Source organism: Dunckerocampus dactyliophorus, chromosome 5 (genome assembly GCF_027744805.1).
Source record: "Dunckerocampus dactyliophorus isolate RoL2022-P2 chromosome 5, RoL_Ddac_1.1, whole genome shotgun sequence".
Classification (NCBI taxonomy): Eukaryota; Metazoa; Chordata; class Actinopteri; order Syngnathiformes; family Syngnathidae; genus Dunckerocampus; species Dunckerocampus dactyliophorus.
Genome location: NC_072823.1, coordinates 3,305,457 through 3,332,280, shown reverse-complemented (window position 1 = coordinate 3,332,280; position 26,824 = coordinate 3,305,457). Strand labels below are relative to the sequence as shown.

General features: G+C 41.2%; 1 long non-coding RNA gene across 1 annotated transcript; it reads right to left on the bottom strand.

Annotated features, from left to right (window-relative positions):
* Positions 1–6,740: 6,740 nt before the first annotated feature.
* Positions 6,741–26,304, bottom strand: LOC129180987 (uncharacterized). The gene is made up of 3 exons (XR_008570332.1): positions 25,886–26,304; positions 14,907–15,031; positions 6,741–13,583 (listed from the first exon to the last, which is right to left on the bottom strand). It is a non-coding gene; the product is annotated as an uncharacterized LOC129180987 (long non-coding RNA).
* Between the last annotated feature and the right edge of the window lie 520 nt (positions 26,305–26,824).

Below are 26,824 nucleotides of genomic sequence, written 5' to 3'. Positions count from 1 at the left end.
CTCATTTGCACCCGCCGTCGCTCTATGGCACTAATTCTTGCTTGCATGTTTGCTTGTGACATTGGCCAGAGATACAGTATATATGGAGAATTGGGAATAATAAAGGATTTTGTAACATACAGCAGTTTTTGACATCGTTTTCCTCCATTTGTGTATATTTTTATATTATATTTTGTGTTTTCATATGCTATTTTATACTCTTATCTAACATAGGTGCTGCGGTAATTTTGCTTTATGTCTTCACTAGGGATGTCTGATAATATCGGCCCAATATTGACATAAAAATGTAATATTGGTCAATACTGGTATCAGCTTTTTTTTTCCCTATAATGAAAAAATCCCGACAAGCAACATAGCTTAATTTGCTGCTAATACGACACCTCATGTAGTACACCAGGAGATGGGGCACCATCAGGACACCTGTAACTTCAAACTGAGCAACATTTGTTGGCGTGTTTCTATGCAAAGTTTAGGAGTTTAGGAGTGCTTACTTCTGGTGGTAAACAGTAAAAAAAAACAACTCTATTGAGAAAATAGAACATTGCTGCATCCTTTTGAAGCAGGTTGATATGTTGTATGTTTCTCCCACATCTAAAAACAATGACATCAGTTCATTAAGAGTGTCAAAATGTTCATTAAAACATTGCCTGTACAGTTAATAGAGGTTTTATTCATTTTTGTATATTATTATCTCTTATGGGAAAATATGACAACCAGCCTTTTGCAACAGACGGTGCGTTTCATCCTCTGAGGTAGGAAAGCACTGATTAGAGAAAAATGCTTTCTGCTTATTAAATAAAGCTGCACACACATTTTCCTTGTTTTTGTAATTCCGCTGTTAATACTCCCTCCACCCAGAGTCATCCAGGTCAAGTAATTAAGTTGATTGGACAGTGCCAGCCTTTTACTGGGATACTGCAGCATGTTCATTCATGTAGTCATTTCTCACCGCTTATCACGTGCAGGCTCACAGGTGAGCGGGGGGCATGTACCTGCTGACTTGCATCCTGGACTGGTCACTTGTCAATCACAGGACACGTAACACTCACATTCACACCTATGGACAATTTAGAGTGCCCACTTAACCTAGCATGCCTGTGTTTGGACTGTGGAACCTTTTTTTTTTACATTTGACACTTATTTTACCAGCACAGAGTGTGTCTGCTAATAATATAACATACTTGGTCATATAATTTGACTGATAATTGGCCAATTTTGCCCAGTATTTCAGAAATGAATGTAGCTTGGCTGACTTTTCTGATTCTGCACGCACAAAATCTTCTCTTCTTTTGAATGCTCTTATTTTGAAGCCCGGAAGTGTGTTGTGTGTGTGTTGAGAATGTCTGTTGACGGTTAACCCAAGCGGGGAGCAAGTTCTGATTTCACTCGGAACTTGCGAGTCAGCGGGCATCATAAAACGCTCGTTTGCATTAACAAGGGGTAAAACACACTCTCTAAAACATACTCATACAGCCTGAGTCGCACACACACACACAGCCACACTGGCATGCCCTGCTAAACTAAGCTAGCCCCGCTAGCTTCCATTCACGCTCCTTAGGAGAGGAGTTTCTCAGTTTTTGTTTCAGGTCACCGTCTGGATATGTTTAGTTCGGGATGGGGCGGGCTAATGTTTGTGATGGTGTTGCGCCACGATTGAGCGGTCCGCCGGGAAAATACTTCCCCACACAAATGTTCCTTCTCAGTTTGACAGCATTTCATTCACATTATGTCAATTTCCACAAGATTCCGTGCAGTAGATTACATTTTCATTGACCAATTCCACGAGTCTGTCAATGTGGAACTCGTGGGGCCTTATGCCACACGTTTGAGACGACATTTGAACCAAAAACCATCGGTTGTGAGGAAATTGTCAAAACTATTGGCCCCTCAAAGCCCTCCTGCGTCCAAAGACTTCCCTGAGTTTGTAATCAATATATCAATATATAAATATAACAATATCAACAATGTAGTGCAACAATAAAAAATACACAGATATTTGTGGAAATAAACATAAAAGAGAACTGAAAAATATCACTCTCATTGTGCTACCTTTGATCAAATACTGATGCCACCCTTGGTATTGATACAGTCGTAATGCTATAACACAGTAACAGTGGAATGGAGTTTTTCACTTATTTTTACACTTGCGTGACGGCTGTTAAAAACATTGTCTATAAATAAATGTTTCATGATGGTGACAGTTTGACCCTGCAACTAACAGTTTCGACCGTATTTCCATTTTTGCCAGTTGGTTTCGGAATTTGAACAAATCAGCGATTGACCAGCGTCTTGTTCGCCCTTCGAGGTTCCACTGGGTTTCGTCACGTTGCAGGATTTGACGTTGTTTTCCCCAGAAACCGTTCCTTACAGCACTACGTCTCTGCCCAAGGTCATGTGTTGTTTTGGGTTTTGTCGAAAAACTCTTACGTCGACGTCAGTCAGTCAGTTCAAGGGGCGTTGACATAAAGGGATTCTACTTTATTACAGTATCAACTTCACCCAGCCCCGGAAGCCTTTTCTGAAGTGTTTTCCCTTGAAGTGGAGGCAACATCTTCCATCAATTTCCTTCTCGTATTTATGTTCCCACACCAACACAATTCATCATTGTTTTTATCTGTTTCCCTTCATCAACTCCTCACTCTTCTTCTATATCCCTTCCCTACTGTCCAGTCACATTGTCTTTACATACTGCCCCTCCCATAGCGCCCCCCCCCCGTGGCTATATCATTTCTAAAAGCGACAGTAAGCAAAATGTTCGATCCAGTATGTTTCAACAGATGCGTACAAGAACGTGGTGGCAGCTCTCCGGAAAACAAACCTGCACTTCCTCTCCGGATTATTTTTAACGAATGAGTCACCCGTTTCTGCTCCCGTGATTTAAAAAAAAAAAAAAAACACAGTTAGTGTTCACATAAAAAACCATGACGCCCCCCTCCACTGCTCATGCAGCACACCAGCAGGAGACAATTCAATCATTAAATGAAGCAAAGCACGATGAGAAAATAATTCCGGATGAATGCAATCCATTTGGTGATGACAACAAATCAAACTATCCCAGATTTGCAACTGGGCTGTAGCCATGGAAACCACATGTTGGTGCCCTCCTAAGAGATGTCTGCCTTCATGTAATTAAGTTGTACCACCGCGATGGCACAAATTAATTGTCCACAAAGAGCTTCAGTACGTAACTCTCTGTTCCGCCTACTGTGCACCATATTCACACAGTAAAGCATTAGAGGCTACTTTAATTAAATCCAAATGCGTTGTTTGTCTACATTACCAGCTTGATGATACTTGTGTCTGATAGGACTACGACTAAACCTAAAGTTCGCTGAATGGATTCATGGCTGCTGCAGGCATAAACACGGTCAGAAGCACTGACCCACATTTACCACCTAAATTCTAGTATTTGTTCCATGAAATTGTATTCATTTATTGCCAGTAGTCTATTATCTTCATTTTGTGGCGTGTCTCTGGGCTGCACTGCTTCCAGTATGAATATGTGCGCACGTGCACGTGCAGATTTCAGCTTCTATGTGTTGCCATATCAATCTAATCTGCCCTGGGCCTTCAGAATCAGGAATGCTGCCTGATGTCACTTAAACACTATTAGCAAAGGGGCTGTTTCTTTAACCAATACGATTTCAGATTCACCTCACAGGGCCAGCAATAACATCAGCATTTTCCGTCCTCTGATTGGTTGATCAGAGCAAAACTGTTCAATAAGTTGTCGGTATGGATCTGGGAAGGAGGATGTGTATAAATAATCAGCATTTCTGGTGAGTAGATGCATTTTATTTAAATGTTTGATGTTTTTGTCATGTTATTACATAAATATTGACTCAGAACTGCTCCAGATGGTGTTGTTGTGTCCAACTTTGGAGTTGTCTGATGCTTGTTACCTTTGGCTGCGTGCCGTGTTTCCAAGCAGCTTCCACGAGTGAAGGCCGTAGTGCTTGAAATCACGAGGAGAAATGTAACTGAGGCATACTGGCGATGACGTATTCCAAGATAAAACTGGGTTTCTGGCTTGGTGTCTCGCTTCTGTAATGCAATGCTATATTGCCTTTTTCTTTGTATAATTGTGACGTGATGCATGGCCTGCCACTCACTGGTCTTTAGCCCCAAAACCACCTGAACACTAGCAGCTTGAGTGGATCGATCCAAATATTGATAGTATTGATACCAAGGGTGTATCTATATTGGATTGATACTACCGTGATAGAAATGACAGAAATATCTGTCACATTGTTGATATAGTGTACAAATTAAAGGCAAATCATTCAACCATCTTGTAAAATTACAAGTAAAGCGTATTGGTATGAGTGTCAGGAAAACTAGCTCTAAGTTTAAGAAGAATAATAATAATGGATTGGATTTATATTAGATTTGTATTTTAGCTGATTTAACTATTTTTATGCTTTGCTTTCAAGCTTAATTTAGGCAAATTAAATGTGCACATTTTTGACTAATAATAGGCCGTATTCAACCACAAAACAGTATGATTTATTCATGAATATATTTTTGAAAAACCGTGATAGAGTGAAGCTGCAAAATTTGAACCGCAATGTGGTGAGGGGCGACTGCAGCGCCTCATTACAGAGATCCCAAGCGCTTCACTCTGAAACCTGTTGTCCATTCACTCCACAGTCAGGCGCTGGTGGTGGTAATGTATATCTGTAGGCACAGATGCCCTGCAGTATTGCCTGCCCCAATCTATGAAAAATGGTGCGGTTTATGTCTTCATGTATCGTCCACTTACCGTTATGAGCAGCGTGAAACGACAGCAGCAACATAGCTACCATCTAGTTGCACAGCATTAAAATGTGCACATTGACTTCCTCTTGACTGAAAGGTGAATTTCAAAATAAAAGCATGGTAGATTCAATCACAGCAAAAATGCATCCATTTCCATTTTTTTCAGCAGCCACGGGAAGAAAGATTTGTGCATGTACCCGAGTTTTATTGTAATTGCTGTCAAGACGTACAACAGAATTACCGCAGCAGCTGTTAGGTAGGCGTATAAAATATACGAAAACAGAAGAGTCAAAATAAAAATATGCACAAATGGAGGAAAACCATGTCTACAAACTCCCGTATTTTAAAAGATCCTTTATTATCACCCATTCTCCTTGTGTATCTTGTGGAAAGTCACAAGTTAATGTGCAAGCAATGGTTACTTTGGGTTTCTGTTAGGCCGACAATCCCTTATGTGGACTCCACGCAGCCAGTCCGAGGGGCATTGGCATAAACGTGTTCCACCGTAGTTGGAACATAATATTCTCTTTGAATGATGACTTCTCTGTTCATTTGTCTCCCATTCAAAAATGAAAAACAAACGTGTAAAAAATGTGATTTGTTCGACTGACCTTGCTTATTTGCCAATATTTGTCGTTTTCAGCGTGTTGGTTAGTCACACAGATGGATACGGGACTGGGAGAGATAAAGTGAGGAGAAACAGCCACAGCCTACCCAACCCATCCCTCACACAGATCCCCTGTGTGCAATTAAACACATCAGACATCTCCATGCTCGTGGAATGCCAATGAGCTATGTGTGACTCCTGTGTTGTGTGTACCAGTCTCTGACTGTGTGAATGAATAAATGTGTGTGTGAGTGAACCACCTTTTATATTCTGACCAGCCCTATAAGTTCTATTTACTTTGCATTTGTCCTTTGATTCGTATCTATTTTTCCCACCTTGCAATTCATACAATTATGGGAAACAAATAGGCCACCGTATGGGTTGAGTGAAAAATGCTTTGTAGTACATCCTCAACATTGTATAATCATTAGACAAACGGTTCATGACTGATGGGCAGTTAGTTGCTAAGTCTCGCCTGTGCCCCCCTGCAAAGACGTTTCTTACAGCGAGTGTTTTGTCGAGCAAATTGAGCTGTGTACAGACCTGCAAACGTATGCATTCTTTTGTACACAGCACGCATTTCGACCCTTGACTATGCTTGTACGCTTCGCTGCTCTCCAGGTGTGCATTTTGTTACATTTTTACGGTTTCAGTTTCGAGATCAGTCTCTGCCAACTAATCAATAATAAAACGAACTTGATTATTTCGCCCGCCTCCACATACAGTATTGCCATGTGTGCATGCGTGTCTGTTTTCCTCGTCTTTCGCCTCCAAACAGGCAGGAAGAGGGTTCACTCTGCATTGGATGCAGCGGCGTTCCATATACAAGTGCATGGACAGAGTGAGCACTCTTGTCAGTCGTACTGCCCCGTTGTCTCTGTGGGAGAGCGGACCATAAAGGCCGTGATTGGTCGGCTTGTAGTACATTATTGTCTGTGTACGAGGACGTACAGCCCACCTTCGCGTATGCCTCCTCTATCTGCTTTTGGATCAACATTTGCAATAAAAATGAGTGTTGTAACACATGGATTAGTTCAGGTTAGTCTCTCTTTAGTGCCATCGTTCCCTTGCTACAAAGGAAGCTAACAAGCTAAATAGTTGATGAGAGTTGTGGTTGTTCACAGAGTTGCCGTCACGTTATGCGCTAAACCCTGACAAAGACCTGTGAAAGCAGGGGTATCCAAATTGCGGCCGAGAGGCCATTTGCAGCCTGTGGCTTGCTTTTTTTGGCCCGTGACACATTGTAGAAATAAAACAAAAAAACAGCAAAAATGTGAAAAATTGAGCAAAAGCCATATTGTAACAAGAAAAGGCTGAAACATTGATACTCATAACTAATAATTACACAAAGCTTTGTCTTTACATATGTAGCACAGTTTTTAGCCTTGTTTACAAAATGAAAACAATAAATAAAAATATCACAAGGCTCCTCCACATTTAAGTATTCACGCTGGCGGAGTATTCATAACATTTAGGTGTACTTGTCAGAAATAAATTGTGTACGGCGGTTCACCAGTCAGCGATTTTGTTCTGCATTTTGTGTTCTCACTGAGCAACAGCGGGTGTTGTTCGCTCATCCGCCCCGCCCAAAGGCAGTCACAAGCCGGCGGCGTCCAGTCACCTTCCGCGACACACTGAGAGCGTGATGTGGAGCTCAACGCATCGAAAGCGCAAATGAATCACGGGGGTGGCGCTCGCCCTGTTTCACACAACGACATCTAAACCGCAAATGTTTCTTAATCTTCTGTAAGCCTGGATAAAAGAGAAGGGTGTGTTTATATTTTATTGTTATTCTATTGCTACTCTTTATTTGTAAAATGAAGTGGATTATTTTACAATTCTTCCGGTAAACGTGAGTAATTGGTAATTCAGTTGCTATTACATATATTCACCAGAAGAGTGTGCTACTCACAAACCACACAGAGTCATGCTAATGTGAGCCACAGAATAAACACAGCATAATCTATGAATAACAGCATAATCCGTTATTCACTTGTGCTTCCGTCGAGTGCAGACGTGTCTTTGCTTGCTCCTGCTTGCTTCTGTCGCCTACTGCTTTTATTTCCCACTTTGAAATTGTACTACTTTCCCCCAAATTTTGGAGATGATTTAATTTCTTTTCTTTTTGGTGCACCAAGACTTTTTGAATCATTGTTTCATTTTTCCAACATATCAGACTTGTTAGCGACTACAACTCTCTCGACATGCCCGGAGGAGTAATCCAAACAAAATCTCCCGGTGAAAGCTGTCAGCAAGAAATGTGTGCGCTACAAGGAAGGATTTTTGCCTGAGAAACCAAAAAAGGACTTCATGAAACGCTCCCAGTGGAATCCAGTGGTACGATGTCCACATTTAGGTGATAAAATTGTTCTAAACGATACTGCGTCTTTTCCAAGACTCGGTTAAGATGCTGAAGCCAAGTTGAAATGTTGCCATCTACGGAGATTTATCATCACCCGAAATGAAGCTCAAAATGAGACGATGATGTCATAAAGAGACTTCTGGGACAGCCTAGACCAGGGGGCACCAAGGTTTTTTCTTGTGAGAGCTACTTTTACAAAATGAAAATGGCCAAGAGCTACTCATTTTTGTAACATTTCTTTTCAGAGCTTATTTTAAACCCAAACAAAGCGAAAGCTTGTTTTGTCCACAACTCACATTTTGTATTTCAGAGTCCATTTCTTTCTACTGTTCTTTCATTATGAACTGAAAACCTGAATGAAAAGCAGGCTTGCGGGCACCTCATGTGGTCATGGGGGCAACCACATTGGTGACCCCTGGCCTAGATGTTGGCAACAGTGTCACCAGTAGTACAGTTCGCTTAAACAAATACATAGTTAGAATGCAGTCAGTCATAATATGCACCCCCCATGGGCCGTCCTCATTTTTTCACGTGACTAAGTGGCCACAGAAACACGAAGAATGAGAATGCGGTAGCTTTCTTCCTGCAAAATGATGATGGTGCATTTAAAGAGCACTTTGCTGGCAGGCAGTCAAAGGGGTCACTGACAAGCCATTTCCTCTCCGGGTGAATCCTATACGCATGGAGCTTTTATCATCATCCTATATTTTTCTCACTTTGCCCACTTTTGCTCTCCCAGGCCTTTAACTCCCCATCCTGTATTTTTTCTTTGGGTTTCTATATACAGCATCTGCTCCAGCCAGAACAAGTAGACACGCCTACACAACATTTGGTATCATGCGGGTTTCAATCTTATCTGAACCATTACATTCTAGTTTTGCTGCCAAACAAAGGGCCGCCTTGAAAAGATATTTTTAAGTGAAGGTACTATTTCAGTGGAGAAAATAAAACGCATTCCCCAGATACTGAGAGGATTGATACAGGGTACTGTGCAAAACAACCATTGGCTGTATTGTTTTAGCAATACTTCAATGACCAAAAACTACATTTCAAGAAAGTAAAAAAGTCCCATTTTAAGCAACCATTTTAAAAAAAATTCCTAAAAAGAAAAAATATAATGTCTAGCAATTTTCAAGAAAATATGACTCTCTTTTTATCTAGTTTATAAATCTAAAATGAGTGAATTTCCATGCAAATCATGCCAAAAAAGAATTCTGATAGTGGTAGCGGGTCGGGTTCACCTGTGGAGGTGGCAGTGTGCTTTTGCTTTATCCTGGGGTTTTGCCCGGGGAGCCCAATGTCCCTAGTCTTCTGGTGTGTCAGTCAGCCAGTCCGAGGGGCATTGGAATAAATGATTTCCACTCTACTATACAATGCTACACATCACTGTGCTACTGACTGCAACCACCATTATGTTGGAAAAACACAGATTGAAACCCCAAACCGTTTTCCTGTGGCGCAGCATTTCCAACCACTGGTCCCACTGGTCGAACTGGTCCCACTGGGTCCCACTGCTACCCTGCGATGCATGCTTGCTTGGTCAGTGCAGATGGTACAAGTGAAGGGTAAAAAGCAGGATGCTTGACAAAGTGGTGTGGACAGGTGCTAGCTATTCCATTTCCTAGCTTGCTTTTAGAGGGAGTCCAGGTGCCAGCACATAAAACAACTTGATTCAAATGGATGAAGGGATGGGCAGCATCGTAGTGTGAGTCTAGTGGGTCTTGTGTAAGTTGGAACTTATGCCTACATTAAACCTAAATGAACTTCTAAGTCACTCACACTGTACACAGAACACATGAAGGACATATAAAATACCGTCATAAAACACTCACATCACTGTTTATGATGTTCATTTTCCCTCCCATGGTGATGGCTTTCCTTTTCTTTAGCGCATCGCCTATTAGGAGATATAGTGAAGTCCAAAAAGGTAACTAATAAGTGATGTTATTGACACGCTGCATTATTGCCGCCGGTGCACGCTATAGCTAGTTCTCAAGTGAGTCTCGTCTTTATGGACCTAAATAAAGTTTTTAATCAACTTATAGGAGCACGTTTGGAACCACGAAACATCGTAAACCGAGGACCGCCTGAAGTTGCAAACTAAGTACAGTCCAACAGAGGGTGTGGAGTCCATGCCTGTCACATTGCTCGCCTCACCCTTATTTCATTAGACCACACTGGATCCATTCACACCCAACAATGAGTCCGTATTCTCACATGCAGCCACCTCTTTTAGCAAAATAGTTCCATTAAAACCCCACAGGGGTCATACACAGTTTCCCTCCCATTCCTACTCATCTTGCTCTTTCCATCCCCTCTGAGCTGCAGTTCTTTCTGCAATTTGCATCTAGGTGACTGATGCGTAGCCTGTGAACCCTGCAATCAAATTGGATGTTCACGCTCCGTTTCCAACTGACCTTTTCGCTCAGAGAAGAAGGCAGAAGGTGGATTTCACATGTGAGAGTGAAATCCAATTTAGTGATATTATGTGACAGTTTGCCTGACATGACTGAAACTGCACATACGAATAAGATGGAAACTGCAGCACTGCATCCTACGAGGACCGGCAAGTCAGGGGTGTCCAAAGTGCAGCCGTTGGGACATTTTCGGCACACTGCTTATTTTTTATTAACCTTCTGCATATTCCAAAAATCCAATCAATTCATTATTAATGAGATATATTGTTAGATGTTACACCAAATACATGACGCCGGAGCGTAACCCTCCAAACCCTTGATGTGCACCTCCAAAAACTTCTAACTCCCCGTCAAGGGCAACGGGGACCGCAGAGATGTGATTGGCCGGCATTTTTTCCCCAAAAATCCACCATCACAAAGGACCAAGTAGAGGAGCGTCTGAGCGAGGAAGTTCCCAAATATAATATGTTAAGTTTTATATGGATGTCGCGTCAGTCGCCATCTTTTACTCAGACGCCGCAAGCTAAATAACTCGTCAAAGAGAAAAAGGAGTTGTGGTTGCTCACGCTCAAGGAAACACTGCCCCTGGCGTTTTGGTGGAGAACTAAACATCGCGCACTAGGCCCCAGCTGAAGTTCTATAAATAGATCAAGACGGCGATGTAGTGACTCCGCTTTAGCATAATTCAGCCTGAACACAAAGCTAGGATGTTTAGATGGCATATATTGACCTACACTGGATTGGATTTAGCACCTCTAATGTACAAAACGCATCAAAGTGGCTGTCAGCATCTTTGAATTTTTGTGTATGCAGCCCTCGGGCCCCTGCTAAACTTCTGTCACTCACAGCGATCGGTCAATCGCGGTTTAACAGACATTATCAGCCGCACGAGGCCTTTTTAAGCCTTTAAGTACTAAAGAATTGAGTCTTCAGCTGTAATTGTGCTCTGAGCGGACGGAGAGCGGTCCTCGTTAGTAAAGTACTGTCGTCTTTGGTCAGGATCGTCATGTTCACATCGTCTGTCGCAGAAATGTCTTATGAAGTGAAATGCCCCCATATTTGTGGAATTTGACCCAAATACAGTGAAACCCTGGTTACCTTTCGGCCCGGTTATATTTGGTTAAGGTCGAAAATTTACAATTTTGCATGCATTGTCCGGTTAGCATACGTCTAACCGGTGCGCGTCTTGTTGTGTTCTGAATACACTGCATGAGATCTGTTTCCTTCATCTTTTTTCAGAAAACGTCCTTCCTTGTTAGCATCCGATTAGCTTGTGAACAAAATGGCAACTGGAACCGCACGTCAGCTCCGTTATGTTGCTCGTCTATGATGTCATCAGCGGTTGACTCTCAAAAGTGTTAAGACAAAACATGATTTTATAGTTTTAGAATTGTAGTTTTACATGCATGAAACGATTTAAATGTACGACTTTTTTTAGGGCCAAAGTGAAAAAAGGAGTTGTAACTTTACGGGAATAAAGTCGTAATGTTATGAGAAAAAAAGTCGTAATACTGCGAGGAAAAAAGTGGGAATATGATGAGAAAAAAAGTCGTAATACTACGAGGAAAAAAGTGGGAATATGATGAGAAAACAGTCGTAAATGAATGACAAAAAAGTCGTCAATTGGTGAGATTAAAGTGGCGATATCACATGTCATCGTGTCAAACGCGGCAGCAAAACAGAGCAGTTGAGCAAATGTGCGACTTTATTCTCGGAATATTACAAGTTTTGTGAGATTTTTATTGGATTTCCAACCTTCCTGTACTTTGCCGATACTATCTGTCCGACAGAAAGTGTGTGCTTATTTTGCAAACAGCACATCAATCATGACTTCCACTGCAAATAATTTTACAGAATGCAATTACAGTTGATCCATGATGTTTGTGCCAGGTTTTTGTGTCCTTTTTTCCCCCCAAATATCCAGGATTAAATCGCCAATCAAGAAAAGACCAAACAATATCCAAGATTCATTTTATCATCACATGTACAGTCCTCCCTTGTTCATCGCCGATAATTGGAATCAGTGGAATGTTTTCATAGTTATGAACCAGTTTACAGTCTTCTAAATACGGTTTTTAACATCATGAGAGCCCTCTAAACATGAAATAACACCCCTATAGTCACCTTTACACTCCTATTACCCAATATAGTAGACATAAGAAAAGAAAATAACACATATTAGACATAAATAAGATAACTCACACATTAGCAGTTCTTGTTTTTTTCTGGACAACGTACCTCTCATCATTGTATTGTAATAGCGGCTTTAAATGGCTTAATACTCATATTACCCAATATAGTAGACGTAATTAGAGTAAGTAAGCCATTTAAGACATAAATAAAACTCCTGCTCGTGTGTGTAAATGTGTTCCCTGGGGGACCTTAATGGCAGGCAGACGGATGTGTGGAGGACAGGAAGTGACGTCGGAGGTTCTAGTGGTTCTATCGAGTGGCCAACGTACATTCACAATTACAATGCCTCTTCTGCCTTGTTTTTGTATTTTGGTTAATTTAGTTAGTTAATTTTGCCATTTTTATGCTTGAAAATGCTTAATTTAGGCCATGGATAGTACAATTTGCTTAAATATGCTTTTTTTCAACTAATAAGAATCAGCAATCATTTATTAATTAATCTTTGAAACAACGCGATAGAGTGAAGGCGTGATGAAGAGAGGGACGACTGGAATTTACTAGAATTTCCATTTGACCTACGAGTAACAATTGCATGGATGTTTGCAATGTCTTTCGTGCAGCGAAGTTAAGTGGAGGATGATGAAAAAGGCCCCTTAAGGGAGCAGACAAGATGGATCTGACACTTTCAAGTTCCGCGGAGAGAGGAGGTGTTTCTGCGAGACAGGTGAGATGGAGTTGCCACTCCACTCTGCGAAGGAAACGCTCTTTTTCCTTTTTAAAACTTGAGGAACACTTCCAGCAGCTTATGCTTTATGCGTGGGATTAACGGGAAAGATTGTGTCGAGGGAAGCATGAAAATCAGTTGACACGAGTGTCTCTTCCGTCTTGTGAGTGATGTGGTAAGACGCTTTAACCTTCGCATTTCTGTGGTACCCAAAAATGACTGCGACTGTGCGGCTGCCACAAAAATAGCAATGCCACGTCAATGTGATTTAAGCCAGTAGAGATGGTGCGACATGCATTTTAATGAGGGATGGGCATGAAAAATTCTTGCCATAGATAGATAGATAGATAGATAGATAGATAGATAGATAGATAGATAGAGATAGTAATCTGCCACATTGGATGATGCACTTGATTGATGATCATTTCGACCTGTGTCCTGTCCAGTGACCTGAATCTCCCAAAGTCAGCTGGGATAGGCTCCAGTCAACCCGAACCAGATAAGCGGTAGAAAATGGACAGATGAATTACAGTGATTCCTCGTTCATTGCTGTTAATCGGTTCCAGACCCAACCGTGGATTTCTGCAAAGTACCACACAAAACGTGTTTACGACCTTCTAAATACGTTTTTTAACATTATTAGAGCCCTTTGGACATGATCTAACACTCCTATAGTCACCTTTACACTCGTATTACCCGATATAGTAGACATAAAAGACAAAATAAGCCATGTAAGACATAAATAAGACTCATGCTCATGTGTGTTGCTCTAAATGTGTTCCTTTGGGGAACAGAGCTAGCAGCAAAGAAATGGCAAAACACTATAATACTATACTATATAATACACAAAGCAACATTGGTAGTAAATCTAGGTCAAAAGTCTCAGAGGGAATGAACTACCTGGAAAAGAAACGACTAAAAGAACTTATTGCGTGTGAGGCTCTGTCTTTTTCTTGGACCGGACGGTAATGCCATCGTTTTCACAAAGTTGCTTTTCTACATGGCAACAACAAGCCGGCGTTATCCAGAACGCCGTTGGCGTGTGGATGAACAGCTGAAACGATAAAATACGTTTCGACCTGAAAATGTTTCCGTGTGGACTAGTAATACTAGTAATTCTAGTCATACTCCTGTAGGTGGCGACAATGCTCTCTACTGAAAATAAGATGTTGAATGTGCCACTCCTGTGTCTTGTTGGGACTTAGAACGTGTAAGTATTTGATTTGTATGATGCATTTAAGTGGAACGTGCGTCATAGCTAATGCTAATTGCTAGCGTGTGTGTGGGATTTTCAGTGTAAATTAACATCCCGCTATGTGTTTAAATTCATTTTGGTTTATATTGAACGTCACAGAGAAAGGGTTTGTGTCTTCTGACAGAAAACTTTTACAGACAATTTTTTGCTGAAATCGTGTTGAGGTTTGTGGAGAAAAACGTGTCGGCCCTGAAAGTATTCAAAGTATTTTGTGGACTACCTCAAATTCAAACTGAATTTGGCTTTCCATCAAATAAAAGAAAAAATAAAAGAAAAAAGATAAAAGAAATGGAAAAAAAGATTTAAAAAAGATTTTTTAAAATGTCAGCAATAAGGGAGTAATAAGGGGGTGGGTGCCGCAGCCAAACCAGTCAGGAGCGGCTGCTTTAAGTGAAATCATCCAGGTGCTTTCACAAAGGCCCAAAAAAGACTTGACTGGAGGCCATGAACCCTAAAGCAGTATTTAAACTGCAGACACGGGTTTTTTTATTCTCAGCTCATTAGGTGTTAAACTTGCTGTCACCACCAAATTTGCTCACGCAAGGTGCCCTGGGAGGGCTTTCACTGAGAAGTCTGCAAGTTCGAAAAGTCCATTTGAATCTCATTTCCAATGCAGATTGTTTTATAATGATTTAGACGTGCATCCGTACCATTCAAAGCATTCTTCGTGTCCACCTCCTCCTTTTCCTGGTACAGACCTGCCAACCTCAAAGTAATTTTAGGAGTACTCGGACACCTCTGCTGTCATCGTTCTTCGTCAGGGTTGACGTCAGCTCTGTGAAAAATCACAACTTTATTTATTTATTATTTAGGTCGGCAGCTTCTTTCGTCGCGCGTGAACGATGGTCATTAAGGAGAGAAAAGGAGTGTTACTGCAGCTGGAATAAAACCATGTGTTGGAACAGTCATTTTTACTGCAAACTTTGATCCGAAATCGGAAAAGGTGGCCGGTACAACCTCAGAACGAGTCGTATACGTACAGGAAATAGTACATGACCAATCACAGTAATGGTCTGCATAGCCGCAGATCGAGGATTTTTTGGAGGCGCATGTCACGCTACGCAAGTTTGCAAGGAGGAGGAGCGAGCCGGGACGCAGGAGCATTATCTAGGTGGCACAGCCTGATGTTGAAACCGGCAAAATGCAATGAAATGCGTACCTGGAGAGCAGCGATGCGTACAAGGCGTATTCAAGGGTCAAAATGCATACATGTTGGTCTGCTGGTCCTACAAGTGGGTCTTAAATGGAGTTTTCTGATGTGAATTTTCATTGCGCCTTTCATGAATTGTTTCATTTATTGCCCCGCTCCACGGCTCACGTTTGTCAGCAAAATCATCCTCTTCACTTGTTGCAATTGATTTTGATTTAGTAGCCTATCAGGACCTTTTGTTATTCTCAAATAAATAACTCCAAATGTGCACTGACATTATGTGTGTTCACGGCTGGGTCACCAGTCGCAGACTCTGAGAAACCTTACGGCTTTCAACAGAAGGGATTTACATTTCAAATCTGTCCTCAGGATTCTTAGAATGAGCAGCAGGGTCTAATGAGTGTGTGTGTGTGTGTGTGTGTGTGTGTACATATGGTTTAAATCCTATTAGTAACCTCTTTACTCTGTGTCTTTAGCTTTGTACGTCGTAAGCATCGCATGTTTAAGTTGACAAACCATGAATGTTGACCAACTTATCAAGTCCTGGTCCGTTCTATTCGCCGTTACGACTAGAATGTGACTGCTTAATTCGACATGGACATACAGTCGTCCCTCGCTACATCGCGGTTCGAATATCGCTTGTGTTTTTCCCTAAATGAATGGATTAATGAATGAATGATTGCTGTAGTGGTTGACTCTGGCACATTATTAGTCAAAACATATTGAAATACAAGTTGTATGTAGTATTCTGGACACTAGGCGTCAGTAATGACAGAAAACATTGATGAGACATGACTTCACATCACATTACCTTAACACTGCATGTAGTCAGCCATGGCACGATAGACTGAATAAAAGTTCTCCTCCTATTGCAAGTGGAAGTGGTAGGTTTTTGGCTTATTACTTTGTCCTTCTTCCCCACTCCGTTTGAAACCCTTTCTTAAATTTAGAATAAATTGGAGGCTAACTAGTTAGCTCGCTAGCATGCTATGCAGCCATGGCCGTCTCTTGTGTCCCTGCAGTGATCCCGTAGCGTGCGCATTAGCAATGTGGTGTAAATCAACGATAAAAGGGTGTAAAGGCGAGGGGTGTTCATTCATGTCTCTAATAATGTTTAAAAATACAATTTAGAAAGTCATAAACAGGTTTTCTATGCTCTAACTACGAAAATATTCCATTTATTAACGTTGGCTCCTACTTTGTGGAAATTCGGGTCTGGAACCAATTAACCGCGATAAACGAGGGACGACTGTACATGGTCGAATGTTTTGCTTTGTCTTGTATGTCTTTACTTACTCTAGCTTATTTGTTTTCTATGTAATATTAACTTTATTTAATACACTTATCTGTATTTTTTAACATTGTTATTCTTAACATCCTTAATACTGCACAAGCAGCAAAAACATGAACCCTTCGGTCCGCCCTGCACGGGACAATCTGCTGTTTTTCAATGCATTTTGCACTTTGTGTGACATAAAGGCCCATTTCCCACACTGTACGTATTTCAAGTAAGGGACAAACAAAACAATACATAAAGTTGTCATTTTTGGAAAATTAGGTTGCTGAAAAAAGAGATTGAACATTATGGAAATAAAGCCAAAATATTATGGGAATAAGGTCATAATTACAAGAAGAAAGTTGCGGCGAAAAAACAGCTGTAATTTTACAGGACTAAATGTCAAAATATTAACTGGAAAAAGTTGTATTCGAATGACAAAAAAAGATTTCATTTTTTTTCCCCTGAATAAACTCATAATATTATGAGGACAAATAATGTCATTTTAGTAGCATAGAGCCGAAACGTCATTGTTTAAAAATCACAATATCACAATCAACAAACAAAAGAAAACAAAGTTGTAATTTTGGAAAATTAGGTTGGGGAAGAAGTTATAATATTACGGGAATAAAGTCAAAAGATGATGTGAATAAAGTAATATTATAATATAATAACAACAATATAAAAACAAAGATACAAAGATACAAAGATTATTTAAGAAGACAGTTGAAATATTTGTTAAATAAAAAAATGTAAAAAACAGCAAAAATGGGGAAAAAAAGAGCGAAGTTGAAAGGAATAATATACTTTTTCACCTGCATCACAATGCTGAGATGTAGTTTTTTTTCTTGGACTATGTATAACTTGTTTGCACATCTACAAGTGTTGCTTTATAGAATATCAGAGTGGCCCTTGCATCCTTTCATGTTTCTCGCTGGTAAAGGTTTGGACGCCCTGTTTTGATTGAGTAACAGTTTATAAAGTCCCTCCTGCTTGTCCCAGGTCTTCACCAATAATAATAGCTGCCTGAGTCACGTTATCTCTTCTTGCTCTCAATCTCCCATTTCATCCTTCCCCCCTCCCGAACAAAGACCCTGAGGTACTTAAACCATGTTTCCACGAAGAGGCATGGTGCGGTTATAGCTAGGCGCCTCAGAGAGTAAACAGCGTCATAGAAGCCAGTTAACATGTATTTTGCCAGTTCATTGAAAAAAAAAAAACAAGAGAAACGTGACAATTAGCGGTGCTGGGATGAAAGGATCAATAATCCAGGATCAAAAGTAGTATTTAGTATGGTCAGAGTTTGAGAAAATGGCACATTAGCACTGACAAATAGATAAGTAAGTGGCCTACATATTTCTTATCCCGGTTCCCCGTGCGCACAGTGCCGGGATTGGAATTTCCAAGTGACGTTTTTTCCGTTTTAGTGGGGGTTTTTTGTTGTTCTTTTCACCATTTTCACTTATTTTACCAGCACAGAGTGTGTACTTTTCTGACAGTAAATAAAATGTCCGTTAATGAAATGAAAACATCTTTGCATTTATTGATGCAATACACCATTGGCCAGTTTTGCCCAGTATTTCAGAAACGGATGTCGCTTGGCTAAGTTTTCTAATAGGATGCCATCCTCTGCACACACAAAATCCTTAAAGGGATAGTTGGGATTTTTTGATTTGAAGTTGTATGACATCCCCATCAGCAGTGTAGCGCATCAACGATGACTTACCCCCCACTTCGTCCCGTGAGCTGAGTTCTGGTCGGATTTCGGTGATGCGGAACGTAGTTCCGGTGAGTTGCTGGAGGCATTTAAGTAAAGAGTTTGGCTTCTCAAAACAACACGCGTTCAAAAGAGTAACACATTTGCGTCATACAAATCCCTCCTCGAAAATATCAGACCACACAATCGTTCGGTGCTTTTTTCTCTCCGTTGGTATCACTGCGCACTACCGCGCGCTACCATTGTTGCGTATGTGCTCCACAGCGGAAGCCAGAGTTGCAGAGACAGCGTGTAATATTTAAAGTTGTTAACGTGGTGTACGGGTAAATGATTGTTACTTTTGGTCTGAATGGAGCACCCATTGTAAGAATGGCTGTGCAGTTCGTACTACATAAAATACTGCAGCCATATTCATTTTGTAACACCAGAGGAGTAGTTGATACTGGAAGAATTGCTTGTTTCCACAGACAGTTGATATTTAACTTCAAGCTTCGTCAGCGAACTAACAAGTGCTGGTAGCCTAAGCCTTAAATACAGTAAGAGTGGGCGGAATTGGTGTGCCAACGCCCTCCTCCTGATCGGAGGTGCTAATTATTATATTATAATTATAGATTATGTAGATTATACCACTACTCCTCCCAGTCTTAGTTTAAGGAACCATAGGAGGAGGGCGTTGGCACACCAATTCCGCCCACGCTTACTGTATTTAAGGCCTAGGCTACCAGCACTTGTTAGTTTGCTGACGAAGCTCTTCGGATGAGGAGCGAAACGTCCGACACCTTCTTCACAGAAGTACAGATGACGTCTCAAGAAGCCTTTCCCTCGTTTAACTTCAAGTAGTTAACTTCCTTTGTTGAGGTCCGCAATGTCGTCCAACTCAGTCCTATTTTCCAAACCGTTTCGTGAGCCGGATGAAATTGCATCTGGTGCTTGGGCCTGGGTTTGCCATACATGTGTTACGTGATCAGCATCGCTATGCTGCAATCACATGATTGACAGCCCTATGCTCGCCGGTTGTAATGGGCTTTTTTTTTTTTTTTTTAAATCCCGGTTTATTTTGATGTTGTATCACTGAAAAAAAATGGATTTGCGTGTATTTTGTGTCTCTCAGCAAGCCTTACATGTTTTACAACTACATCATTTAACGGGTGTTTGCCTCTCACCAAATTTACTGTTTAAAATAAACTAGTTGGGTCTCTGCAAGTAGTCAAATTCATGCTGTGTTGGTTATGAACACGTGACTCAATAAACAAGACAAATGGCACCACAAATTCCACAGCTAGTTTCTTCTGACTGCTGGCCTCTCAGGTTTCCACTGCGGATTCCTGCTCTGCTCTTTTCCGCAGCTCTTTTCTTGCTCAAAAATGTATGTACAGTCGTCCCTCGCTACATCACGGTTCAAACATCGCTCCCTCACTCAAAAATGTCGCTGTTTCACGGTTGACTACGGCCTGTTATTAGTAAAAAAGGATTGAAAGAAAAGTCAAACACATATATATATATATATATATACTGTATATTTTTTTTTAGTGCTGTCAAAGTTAACGCTGAAGTTTCCTTTAACGGCAGTATTTTTTTTGACGGGCAATTGACATGCGCATGTCCTGTTTGACCCTCAATCAATCAAAAGGGTATTTTGATTGATTGGCTTCAAAGCCCTGGCAGATGGCCGAAGACCGAAGTTATTTGTGTCTGCTGTCGCTGTGACTTCAGTTATCACGGGACCGGAGCAGTGCAGGTATTGTTTTTATGGTCATATGCTGTGCTACCTTGGCATGCTACGAGTGTCCCAGCTGACGAGTGTTTTTTAGATGCGAACCCTCTCCCCGCTCATTTTTGCTTTGAACTGTGAGCTAAGATTTGGATTACGAGCTGCTATTCACTGGCTGTCAAACCAGTGGAGAAACCAGTGGCTATAAATAGCATTAGCAGTGCTAGCAATAGCAGCGAACTATAGCTAGGTTTTCAACACCTCAGTAAAACATACATAGCGATCTCATTTATCTTATTTATTATGTACTGTGTAAAACTATGACAGGAATAACATCAAATTAAAAGGACGAAATGAATACAGAGCCACCATCCACCAACACCAGCCTGGAGTTTTTTTCAGAGAGGTTATGTACCAAACAAATATGCACATCAGCACTCAATAAGGTCATCAAATCTTACTACACAGTATAGTAGTCTATCGGGGCGGCATGGCTCAGGTGGGAGCGTGCTCGTCTCCCAGCCTGAAATTTGCGGCTCACACGGATTGATCCTCCGTCCTCCCGTGATCGTGTCGAAGTGTCCTTGGGCAAGACACCGAACCCCCAGTTGCTCCCGATGCTGCGTCATCCGTAGGTAAATGTGCAAGCAGCGTCAAAGCGCTTTGAGTGCCTTGGAGGTGGAAAAGCGCTATAAAGACCATTTATCATTTATCTGTGCAGCACGGGAGAACGTAGAAGGTCAGAAGGACCGTCAAACAGTGGGAAAAATTGCCGCTTGCATTAAACATTCTAAAACTGTAGGATTTCTAACTGTATTATTTTTGAACAAAATAATGGCTCATATTTCCAAAATTGATATGCCTTTACATAAAATTTGATGCAGTTATAGTAGTTGCATTTCAAAGCGTTCACCACCAAGAGATTTACACCCCTTCTTATCAAAAATACAAATGTACGCCTATCTGCAATTAAATGTGATTAACTATGAGTTAACCAAAAATCAGTGAATTTACGTGGGCATGCGGTGGCTTGTTGGGCTCGAGAGAAGAGATGAAAAAAGTCACTGTTTAATTCTGCTCATTCTTGGATGCACAATCATCCCTTTGACATACAGGACAAAGGGGGCACACACTAAATTGTGGAGGGCTGTGACTTCCTCATAAGGTGTGGCCTAGTAACATGCACACAACTCAGCATGACCCCTCCCCCATCTTCTTTTTTACAGCACATACACTTTCTGACCTGTCAGCCAAACGAGACGTTTAGTGACCCCAGCAACTGAAGAGGAGGCAAAAAAAAAAATGAAGTCCCACTCCTGCCTTGGAGCAAAGAGAAGCTGCTTGGCCAACCACTTCTCCATCCCTCGCTGCTCGCTGACTGACTGCTGTTGTCTCTTAGCAACGCTGCAAGGCCAATCGATGAAGGGGAAAATAGAAAGACATTGAGATAAACGCGGGGTGACGTGACTGGGAGGGAGGCGGAAGGGGGTTAGAGGACAAAAAAAGGAGAAGACGGGGAAAAGGCCGCAGAGAGCAGATTGCCGCCGTGAAGTCAGAAAGTAGGGCTCCATGAAATCAGTTTTATTTTTTCCCAAATTCCGTTTTTTCCATTTTAATTTTTTAAATTATTATTTTTTTTACATTTTACACAGATTTTACCAGCACAGAGTGTTTACCTTTGTAATAGTAAATAAAATGACAGTTAATTAAATGCAAAGATCCTTCCATTTATTGACGCAACATTGGACAATTTTGCCCAGTATTTCAGAAACGGATGTAGCTTAGCTAACCTTTCTAATGGGATATCAAGCTTCTGCACACATGGAAACAAAATCCTCAACAAACCGCAATGCCCGTGCTTGTGGTTAAGGAAGACGTAGTCACCGATGCAAGACATTTTTTATGACACCCTTATTTTGATGGCACAATTAGACAGTACCTGGCGAACGGTGCTCTTATTCTGAATGCTGGAAGTGTGTCGTGTGTGTTAAGACGAGCTGGGAGAAAGAATAAATCCTTATTTCACTCACAACTTGCACGGCGTAAGCGGGCATCGTGAAATGCTTGTTTGCATTAACAAGCGGCAAAACCCAACACGGTGAAAACACACTCATACAGTCTGAGTCTCACACACACACACACAGCCGCACTAGCATGCTCTGCTAACTAAGCTAACCCCACTCCGTAGGAGAGGCGTTTCAAAGTTTTTTCGCCAGCTTTTGCCAGGGTTTCAGGTTGCTGTTTTGACATGATTAGTTCGGGAGGGTGCGGGCTAGAGATTCCACCACGATTGAGCGGTCCGCCGGGGAACCAGTTCCCCACACGATCGTTCCTTCTCCTCACGATGACAGCATTTCATTCACGTTATGTCAGTTTACTTCACAGTTGATTCCGTTTTTATTGGCCAATTCCGTGATTCTGTTAACGTTGCCCTCCCTCTGAGGGCAGCCATAACTGCGATGTGGCCGTCAATTTGACACCTCTGCTCTAGACGGACCAAATTAACATCAACCAAACACAAACGGTTAGTGGTTTGGTCCGCAAGATATGAGAAAAGAGGCAAAAATGTCCATCGCTGTTTTCCAAAACTAGGGATGTAACGATTACCGGTATTAATGATTAACCACGGTAAAACTCCCAATGGTTAATATGACCGTTTCATATTAAAATGATTGTAAAATATCACTTCGGTAAATGCATGGACCAGTGACACTGCTCGTGCGGCTGCAAGCGGCAAAACAGGATGCGCATGCACAGTTTGCAAAGTTCACAATGGCAGGCAGCACCCCCGGAAGCAGCCCTCCTGAGATTTTCCTCCCCAGTAAAAACACAAAATCTGAAGTCTGGACATAGTTTGAATTAGCAAAGGATTCTGTGTGGAAAATCGTTGAAGACAATCAACCTATAAAATGCAGGGAAAAAAATCTCCCCAAATGGGGCTAACACTTGCAGCCATCTCTGTGACCCCCATACACAACTTTTCAGTGTGTAAGGTAAGTAAACTTGTAGTTGAACGCATGGTTTGTCTGTCAAACGTTCTTATAGTTTGTCAATAAAGGAAACTTAAGTCAAGTGTCCGATAAAAAATAGGCCCACATGTTATTGGGCTCTATCGGCGGCAGCGAGGTTGTGTACAAGGCAGGTATGTTTCTGTCCACAACATACAGCAGAGCAGAGCCAAATGTGTTGAAAATGAATTCGGGCAGAGGCACTGAGTGAGACGGAGAGGCTGACAAAGATCCGGTTGATGTTGAGAATAAAAACATTCTGTGTTAAAAAACAATCCTAAGGGAAAGAGTGCAACATGTTTTGTTTTTACAGGTGTAACGTCTGTCTGTGTGTGTGTGTGTGTGTGTGTGTGTGTGTGTGTGTGTGTGTGTCTGGCAGATGAAAATAATAATCATCATATAATAATAATAATAATATACTTCTTTTCCCTTATTTACAGAGTGGGCGTGCAGCAGGCAACTCCAACGCTACAGCTGCCACAGCTCATTCAGTAGCAAATATGTATTTATTCGTTTTTATACAACCTCTGGCAAAAATTATGGAATCACCAGTCTCAGAGGATGTTCATTCAGTTGTTTAATTTTGTAGAAAAAAAGCAGATCACAGACATGACACAAAACTAAAGTCATTTCAAATGGCAACTTTCGGGCTTTAAGAAACACTAAAAGAAATCAAGAAAAAAAGATGTGGTAGTCAGTAACAGTTACTTTTTTAGACCAATCAGAGGGAAAAAATTATGGAATCACTCAATTCTGAGGAAAAAATTATGGAATCATGAAAAAAACAACAACAAAAGAATACTTCAACACACCACTAGTACTTTGTTGCACCACCTCTGGCTTTTATAACAGCTCGCAGTCTCAGAGGCATGACTTAATGAGTGACAAACAGTACTCTTCATCAATCTGGCTCCAACTTTCTCTGATTGATTTTGCCAGATCAGCTTTGCAGGTTGGACCATTTTCTTCAACTTCCACCACAGGTTTTCAATTGGATTGACATCCGGACTATTTGCAGGCCATGACATTGACCTTATGTGTCTTTCTTCAAGGAATGTTTTCACAGTTTTTGCTCTATGGCAAGATGCATTATCATCCTGAAAAATGATTTCATCATCCCCAAACGCCCTTTCAATTGATGGGATAAGAAAAGTGTCCAAAATGTCAACGTAAACTTGTGCATTTATTGAAGATGTAATGACAGCCATCTCCCCAGTGCCTTTACCTGACATGCAGCCCCATATCATCAATGACTGTGGAAATGTGCATGTTTTCTTCAGGCAGTCGTCTTCATAAATCTCATTGGAACGGCACCAAACAAAAGTTCCAGCATCATCACCTTGCCCAATGCAGATTCGCGATTCATCACTGAATATGACTTTCATCCAGTCATCCACAGTCCACGATTGCTTTTCCTTAGCCCATTGTAACCTTGTTTTTTTCTGTTTAGGTGTTAATGATGGCTTTCGTTTAGCTTTCCTGGATGTAAATCCCATTTCCTTTAGCCGGTTTCTTACAGTTCGGTCACAGACGTTGACTCCAGTTTCCTCCCATTTGTTCCTCATTTGTTTTGCTGTGCATTTTCTGTTTTCAAGACATATTGCTTTAAGTTTTCTGTCTTGATGCTTTGATGTCTTCCTTGATCTACCAGTATGCTTGCCTTTAACAACCTTCCCATGTTGTTTGTACTTGGTCCAGATTTTAGACACAGCTGATTGTGAACAACCAACATCTTTTGCAACATTGCGTGATGATTTACCTTCTTTAAGAAGTTTGATAATCCTCTCCTTTGTTTCAACTGACATCTCTTGTGTTGGAGCCATGATTCATGTCAGTCTACTTGGTGCAACAGCTCTCCAAGGTGTGATCACTCCTGTTTAACTGCAGACTAACCAGCAGATCTAATCTGATGCAGGTGTTAGTTTTGGGAATGGAAATTTACAGGGTGATTCCATAATTTTTTCCTCAGAATTGAGTGATTCCGTAATTTTTTCCCTCTGATTGGTCTAAAAAAGTAACTGTTACTGACTACCACATCTTTTTTTCTTGATTTCTTTGTGTTTCTTAAAGCCAGAAAGTGTCATGTCTGTGATCAGCTTTTTTTCTACAAATTTAAACAACTGAATGAACATCCTCCGAGACTGGTGATTCCATAATTTTTGCCAGGGGTTGTAATCCCAAAGGTCCGATCCCAAAGACGTATTTATACATCATTTAAGTTTTGGTTATTTATGTAGCAAATAAATGAGACAACTAAACACAGTAATCCGTCGTTGTGGTGTGGGCTTCAAGTCTTTAATTGCATTCTTAGACGATAATGGGGGCCAGTTAGAAAACCAGCAGTGGGCTGCACATTACACTGGTGTCCAATACAATCCGATACAAGTGGATCACAATTAGGCGCCGTCTGTGGTCATTCGTTCATAATAACTCTTAGAAGTGTAAACGTGATGTTCATCAACGTTAAGCATGGTTGAAACAGATAAAAACCAGGACCATACCATGCTGCGAATGATCATGTGATCAACCTAATTAGGTTTCTTTTGTGTACCTAATTGAAATGAGCCGTGATGTTTATACACAACATATGCCAGACACTTATTTCCTTTCTAACATTATTATGATGCAGAACTAACAATAACACCTCAAGGGGGTGGAGATGGATCCCTGCACAATTAAACCTCACAACTGCTTGCTTCCAATCCAACCTGCCGTCACGATAAATAAAGACAACGTGCAACAAAAGCATGTTGGAAAAAATGCTCACCTTACAGTAGCAGGTGTTTCTTTTTTGCTGGGGGATCCCGAAACAAGCGTCGTCTTCACGGGTGTCTGTCTTGATGGCAAGCGGTCACACACTCTGAATGTAAATGTGTATTTTTTTCTCCATTCCCGAACGTGCTGATGAATTTAGATAAAGCTCGGTTGAATGGAGGAGAGGATGTTAGCGAGTCGAACCTAGCCACACAAAGACATCCGCTACCAGATGTCAGGAGACTGGAGTCCAGCGCCCTCCTGGATGATGGTTGACTTAAGCAAGGGAGAGACTGTTCGGGTAGCCGCCACTCACAGTCCAAGCAGGCGGGATGCCCGTTTGGTTTTATTCCCTTAAAGGAACGCTCCTCCGCGCATACACTCCATCACATACACACACACACGCGCCACACGAACACTATTGTTAAACTAGCGTCGATGTGAAACTTCCGGTTTGATATTTTCAAAATCAAACGAGAGCATCACAAGGACAGCTACTAGGAAACAAAATATAAGCATGGATCAAATGATTTCACTGAATAGTTTCATTATAAGCAGTGTTGGGCAAATTACTCTCATAAAGTAATGAATTATGGTTACTAGTTATTTCCCCCCAAATAATGACTTAGTAACGGAATTACCCCTTCATAAATGTAAATAGTTACCGTGTTACTTTTTTGCAAAACCTTCAAATGTGCAAAGTAATTCGGATTTTGTGTTGTAGTCACGTGTGACAGAGGTTCATGAGATTATGTCTGAGGACCGAGCTCGTGACAATTCTCTACCAGAACACGAGGCAGTGGCGATTGCTCTAAAACTGGGAAGAAAACTCAGTTTCGGCTAAAATGTAAAAAAAAAAAAAAGTGGTGAAATATGTACTGCTGTGTGTACATTTAATTGACTAAATATGCGCCAGAATACCTTCATCTTTTGTTTAGAATCAGCTACTTAT